General features: G+C 47.5%; 1 non-coding gene across 1 annotated transcript; it reads right to left on the bottom strand.

The window, feature by feature from the left end:
• Positions 1 to 4,404: 4,404 nt before the first annotated feature.
• Positions 4,405 to 4,478, bottom strand: TRNAK-CUU (transfer RNA lysine (anticodon CUU)). Its single transcript has one exon. It is a non-coding gene; the product is annotated as a tRNA-Lys (tRNA).
• Between the last annotated feature and the right edge of the window lie 2,153 nt (positions 4,479 to 6,631).

The raw sequence follows: 6,631 nt of genomic DNA, 5'->3' as shown, positions 1-6,631 counted from the left end.
TCCCACAAGCCTGTGGGAAACCCACAAGCAGGATTCAAACACAAGAGCAACTCTCCCCTCCTGTGGCTTCCAGCAACTGGGATTCAGAAGCATTGCTGCCTCCAACCGTGGAAGGAGAACAAGCCACTGTTGTCCTCCATAAATTTGTCTCAGCCCCATCTAAACCCACACAGGTCAGTGGCCATTGCTCCAGCCTGTGGAAGCGAGTTCCATAGTTCGACGAAGTGTTGAGCGAAGCCAGAGCACCGTCTCTGCCTGTTTGTACAACAGCAGGCAAAACTGATTTATCCCCCACCGGTTTGGCTTTGCTATTCCATTAGACGAGCACATGAGTGCCATTCGTTTCATTTTATTTTACTCCTCAGAGCTGCCTTTCCCATAGGGCTTAGTGGTGCGCCCCTGCGAGTGGGGGAGCTGTGCGTCTTTGCCGGCGGCCTCCCCTTTCCCTGCCTGCCTGCCCGCTGCACCCCACCAACCATAAAGCTGGCGGGCATGCAGCTTCCCTCCCAAACCTCTGCAGGGATGGCTCTCCCGCAGCGGCATGGGGGAGAGTTGCGCCCCCCTGATGGCTGGCAGTACGCCACTTCGGCCCCCTACCATCCATGATAATTCGGGGGTGCTGGGTGGATATTTGCACTGCTAAAGACAGTCCTGTTACACCCTCAACCTGTTTGGAAGTACTCAAAAGGAGCAATTCAGCTCTCCGAACGGTGACCCTCAAGCTGTTGGGGAAACCTCGCCTTGTCCCTCATCTTCTAGGACATTTGCCAAGTACAGACCCTTTTTCGTCTCTGCCGCTGGCCTTCCCGCTCTGCTGTGATCTCCCCTCCAGGTCTCTCTCGTCCATCACAACCTCACACAGGCTGGCTTCTGCTCCCAACCGCTCGTGCTTCCGCTTCAGAAAGAGTGATCTTTGCATCGATTGCTTCCAAAGGTGCAGGGATGCTCCTGGCAGAACTGTTAGCCTGCTAAACCTCTCTCCTGGCAGGGCCAATTGGTATGGCCCGGGGAGAGTGAAAATAACCCTCGCTGTCGATTTAGCTGAGTTGGAAAACCTTAAAGCAGAATCGTTTGCAAGCTCAGCTTAAGCAGGCCAAATCCTGTTATCAATATGACCCCAATTCTGCATCGTAGAATCATAGAATTGTCATCTACTTCAACCCCCTGCAATGAAGTCCAGATAACTGGACTGGGAGATGAATCTTAGGCTGTGTGCATGTTACCAGCTTAACATGCATCTAAATCAGTGCTTCCCAATTAGCTTAATTACTAAGGACCCCCTATTTTTCAAAAGCCAAGCCAGGGACCCCCTATTTTTGAAAAGTTAGATAACTCTATAGTCGTTACCTGTGCAAAGCAATTTTTTGGAGAAAATGTGGGCTGGCCACTGATAAGCAAAGGATTTTAGGCATACTAAAAACAGACCATAAAATTTGTGATATTACCACAAATTGCCTATCTCCAGACCTGTGGAAACAACATGGCAGGGGGTTGGACTAGATGACCCTCACAGTCCCTTCCAACTCTACAGAATCTCTGTGATTCTTTACTCCGATTTGGCTTTCCATGCGTTTCCCAGGCTCATCAGGAACTAAACAGTGTTGGCGGGACAAGAGGGCGTGGGGGGAGCACACAATAAAGAAAGGCAGCCCTTTTTAAGCCAGCCCACGACACCTTGTCAAAGAAGAAAGGAAGGCGAGTGAAGGACTCTGGGGGACTCTGCACAGTATTCCTTGTCAGAAAGTCCTTGCGAAGACAAAAATCAGCTTCCCACAAACTGTGGCATACAAGGAACCGGAGGGGGAGGGGTGGAGATGCTGGCACAAATAAAATATGAGAGAGAGAGAGAGAGAGAGAGAGAGAGGGGAGGGGGATCAGTCTCTTGCTTCTCCAGGACCCTCTCAGATGATCTTGGCCACCTTGAATCTCTGTAGCTACCCTGAAAATGTGGAAGAAATTTGGAGAACGTGAAAGAGGACAGGCTTTCCTTTCCTTCTCTGATCATGCTAGAACCCAGGGCCATTCAATGAAGCCGAATGTTGGATAATTCAGGAAGGACCGAAGGTACATTTTTCACGCAGCACATCGTGCTGTGATCCCTATAGCATGATGCTGAGTTCCTTCCAGTAACAGTAAATTCTGACTAAATGGGAGCATGGTGGAATATGAGATAGCATTTTGAGGGGGGCGAAGTTGTGCAGAGGCTGCCAAAAACTTGTGTGGATGTGTGCAGAGTCCACAATAACCTGCCATGTGGGACTGGATAGCCCAGTCCGGGGGCCAAGAATGGTGGCAGGATTAAGTGGCAGGATCTACCAAGTAGCAGATCCCAATGTCAATCTTTCACCCCCCCACCCGTTCCTGATATAGATCTTCCCTCACCCCTTCTTTGGCAGAGAGGGGGGATTCTGGGGTCCATCTCAGGTGCCAAAATGTACAGTGGTGCCTCGCAAGATGAAATTAATTCGTTCCGCGAGTCTTTTCGTCTTGCGATGTTTTTCGTCTTGCGAAGCACGGTCCGTCGCAACTGCGCCTCTTCAAGCGGCTTTAAGAAAAAAGCGAACAAACTCGCAAGATGTTTTCGTCTTGCGAAGCAAGCCCATAGGGAAAATCGTCTTGCGAAGCAACGCAAAAACCAAAAAACCCTTTCGTCTTGCGCGTTTTTCGTCTTGCGAGGCATTCGTCTTGCGAGGCACCACTGTATTGTGCCAGCCCTGATATGGGAATCAGCTGGGTGCCTAGATTCAAAATGTGGGGCTTTGCACACTGTCCAGCGAGAGAGAGCCCCCAGCAGCAGAGTTTAAACTCACAAAGTCAGGCAGCAGTATAGTGTGGGAATCTAGGCCATTAAACCCTTTTCATATCCTGTTTAGTTGCATATAGCACTCCCAGTTTTTTACCCCTCTTGCAATGAACAAACCAGGCACCGTTAAGTAAGTTTAAAATGCTTTACTTACAAAATGTTCCAAAGGTCAGATTCATGCATTTATCCAAACAGCAGCAAGGAGAACACAGGCAGAATACTCCTGAGTAGAAAACACAAAAAGATAGGTTCCAACGTGTGCTTCACTTCCTACCTCACAGGGGACAGGAGGGTGTGTGACTTAACTGAGTCTAGGAAACACAGCTCTGTTGTCTTAACCCCTTCATGCACTAGCTAGCCCTATGCTTGCTAGTTGTGTTTGTCTGCAATTTCCCATGAGCCCCTCGGTAATCATCTTATACCAAGCAGAGTGGGCAGCCTGGCAGAGCATGGAGTGGCATTTGGGTCTGCCATGGGGGCAGTGTGTGCATGCGTCTCTGTGCATGTGCGCATGCACCAGAATAAAGGAATGATTGAGCAAACAAATGGATTTGTGAATGAATGCTAGATTGACAGGGAGAGCTGCTGTTGCTTTTCACAGGGAACATAATTTACTCAAAAGAGCTCTCCCGCATGGCCTTCCTTATTCCTTCTCAGCGTTGTTTTCTTAATGACAGAGTCGTCGTCTTTTCATGGAGTGCTAGGGAGGGAGATGTGTCATGAATGGGCCGCACTCGCAGGATGCGATGATAACGGTAGAATCCCATTTTTGCTGGCGATTCATAGATAATCACTAATGTTCCGTGGTGATAATAGCAGGGCGTTCGGTCTTCACACTGAATTTTGCAGGAAGTTGAAAGATCTGGTACTTCTTTGAGCTCTTTGTAGCATTACTGATGTGGTAAAAAAAAACCCAAAACCTTTATCAGCTTTTCCTTTATCATCCATGCTAACATCTTACTGGGCTTATTGGCGGACTCAAAATTCCTTTGTTTTGCCTGTTTAATTTTATTTTCTACTTCCTTATTTAATATGCTAGAGATACGGGATTGCGATATCTTAATTTTTTTGCAATATTTCATGACTTTTTGGATTTTTGATCAATTCTTTGATAAGAATAATGATCTGTTGTGACCTTGACAGAAGCGTAAGTTTTGGCTCATTTTCCTCTCCTCCTCCCCTTTTCCCCTTCCTTCTCCTTTCCTTTTCCTTTTCTCTTTCCCATAATGGCTTATGTTCTCTGCCATGTACTTTGATATTTTTTGTAGTTTTTTTAGCCTTTTCCATTATTATTATTAAGGATTTTTCTTTTGTAATTTTGGTTGTTTATATTTATCTGTATTTGTTTAAAGCAAAATAAAAATTACTTTAAAAACAACAACAACAACCTATATGTACCCTGCCCCACAATCACAATCTTCCACTGTCCTAGTTGAAAGACACATTTCAGCTGATCCAAGGCACTTGAGGAGGAGGAGGAGGAGCAGGGCTGGTGAGGGGTGGGGCCTGAAGACAGAGGGACAGGTGAACTCAATGAATTGTACCGTTGGAAGGGACCACAAGGGTCATCTAGCCCAACCCCCTGCAATGCAGGAATCTTTTGCCCAACGTGGGGCTCGAACCCACGACCTTGAGATTAAGAGTCTCACGCTTTACCAATTGAGCTATCCCAGGCCCAACTGGAACACTGGATTTGCTCTCTAGGTCTGGGGTTCACCGCCCCTGAACGAAAACCATCCCATGCCTCTGGCTGGCCAAAAGAATCATTTGCATTTCCTTATCAGAAACAGCAGGCAAGGCAAAAACGCCCCTCTTCAACCAGGCCTTTGGCTGATTGACAGCCGGTGCCCTTTCAAAATGTGTTGTGGAAGCAGGGATTACTGGATTGTCTTTGCTTTTGCTTTTATTATGTACTCTCTGTTTTTTATATTGTGATTTTTTATAGGATTCTAATGGATTATTGAATATTGCTTTATTTGATATAAATTGTTTGTTTTATTGTGACTTTTTATATTGGGTCTGATTGTAACTATTAATCTTTGATTTTTTTAAAAAATATTTTTATGTGTTGGAAGCCACCCAGAGTGGCTGGGGCAGCCCAGCCAGATGGTCGGGGTGTTGCTGTTGTTAATAGTTATTGTTGTTGTTGTTAGTTGTGAACTGCCCTGAGATCTACAGGTATAGGGCAGTACAGTGGTACCTCAGGTTAAGTACTTAATTCGTTGTGGAGGTCCGTTCTTAACTTGAAACTGTTCTTAACCTGAAGCACCACTTTAGCTAATGGGGCCTCCTGCTGCCGCCGTGCCGCTGGAGCCCGATTTCTGTTCTCATCCTGAAGCAAAGTTCTTAACCCGAGGTACTATTTCTGGGTTAGTGGAGTCTGTAACCTGAAGCATATGTAACCTGAAGTGTATGTAACCCGAGGTACCACTGCATACAAATTTAAACAGGAATAGTAATAGTAATGTGGGCCATTATAGGTCAGGCGGTGGTTACATGGATTTAATGTTCATTTAAAGCACATGACCATAGTTTGTTAAGGGTGCTGGGAAATGTAACTGGTGGGTAAACTACAGACCCCAGGATTCTCTGGGAGAAACTGTGTGCTTAAAACGTGCTTGAAATGCATTGTGTGGATGTGACCGACATGCGCATAGTTCAATGAGTAATGCTTAAATCTGCGTTAGATCTGAGTGAACCATATAGGAGCTAAGACACCCTCCTTTCCATCTGCATTTTTGGGCGCCATCTGGCCCTTCCTATGGAGCAGGGAGGGAGGCACTTGTTCCGCACGCTCCTCTTGTCAGCATCATCCAGTGATCTGTAAATCAGTCTCTAAATATTTACCAAGTGCTCTTCCTCGGAGTTAAGAAGGAGTCCCCCCCCCCCTCAGCCCTCATCTGTGCAGGCATATGGTAGCTTCGCAGAAGCGACAGCGAATCATGGAGCGTGAAGCAGATGCCCCAGTTAGTAAGAATGAACTAACAGACCGAGGCTAAACAGGTATTTACGAGACGTCTTTGGCACCGCAACTCCAGCACTCTGCAGAGCGCACATCACAGAGCATCATGCAAGGTTTTGCTGGATTAATGCTAGCAGAGCCATCCAGGATCGTCTGTGAGTTGAGCAGCCCCACCAGGGCCGTTGCCAATCGGGGCTTGAAGGGCAGAAGGCAGAGAGATAAATGACAGGCAGAGCCAATTCGTTATGGTTTTAACCCCCCTCCTCCCCACTGAGTTCTGCAAGGCAACACTGAGACCTAAGAGGAGGGAGCTGGCTGTCAGTGGGGCCTGGCTGAGGGCAGAATGAGGGTGGTGGGGCAGTATTCCACCGCCAAGAGCTATCTATGAGGTCAAGTTTATTACCGGTCAGGAGCGAGCCAGCAGTAAATCACACTGTGCAAGCTGGAGTTAACTCTTTATTAGCAAGGACATGATCTGCACAGACTTGGCAGGAGTGTCAGGCCTCATGAGCACAGCAGCTGATCTCTGGTAGGTCTCACCCCATGGATCAATTGCCAAGACTAAGTGCCTTTCCCCTCCACACAGTTCCTTCTTCTCTAGGGCTTTTTCCAAGCAATTGGAGACTGTGCCTGCGTGAAACCAACCTTTCTTCCGCCCTTTTCATGCCTCTCCTAGTTCTAGCAGACAAGGGGAGCTTGTCACAGCAGGAGGGGGAGACAGCTTTGCTTCTTCACTAGACTCATCTCTGCCTCTTGGCCTCCTTCCTCCTTCCTGGTATGCAGGCTGAGACCCTACTGCCTGCGGACTGCCTTGCCAGAGTGGTGCATGCTCTAGTTAACTCCCGCTTGGACTACTGCAATGCGCT

The sequence above is a fragment of the Podarcis raffonei genome, chromosome 1 (genome assembly GCF_027172205.1).
Source record: "Podarcis raffonei isolate rPodRaf1 chromosome 1, rPodRaf1.pri, whole genome shotgun sequence".
NCBI lineage: Eukaryota > Metazoa > Chordata > Lepidosauria > Squamata > Lacertidae > Podarcis > Podarcis raffonei.
This window is presented reverse-complemented; position numbering and strand designations above follow the sequence as displayed.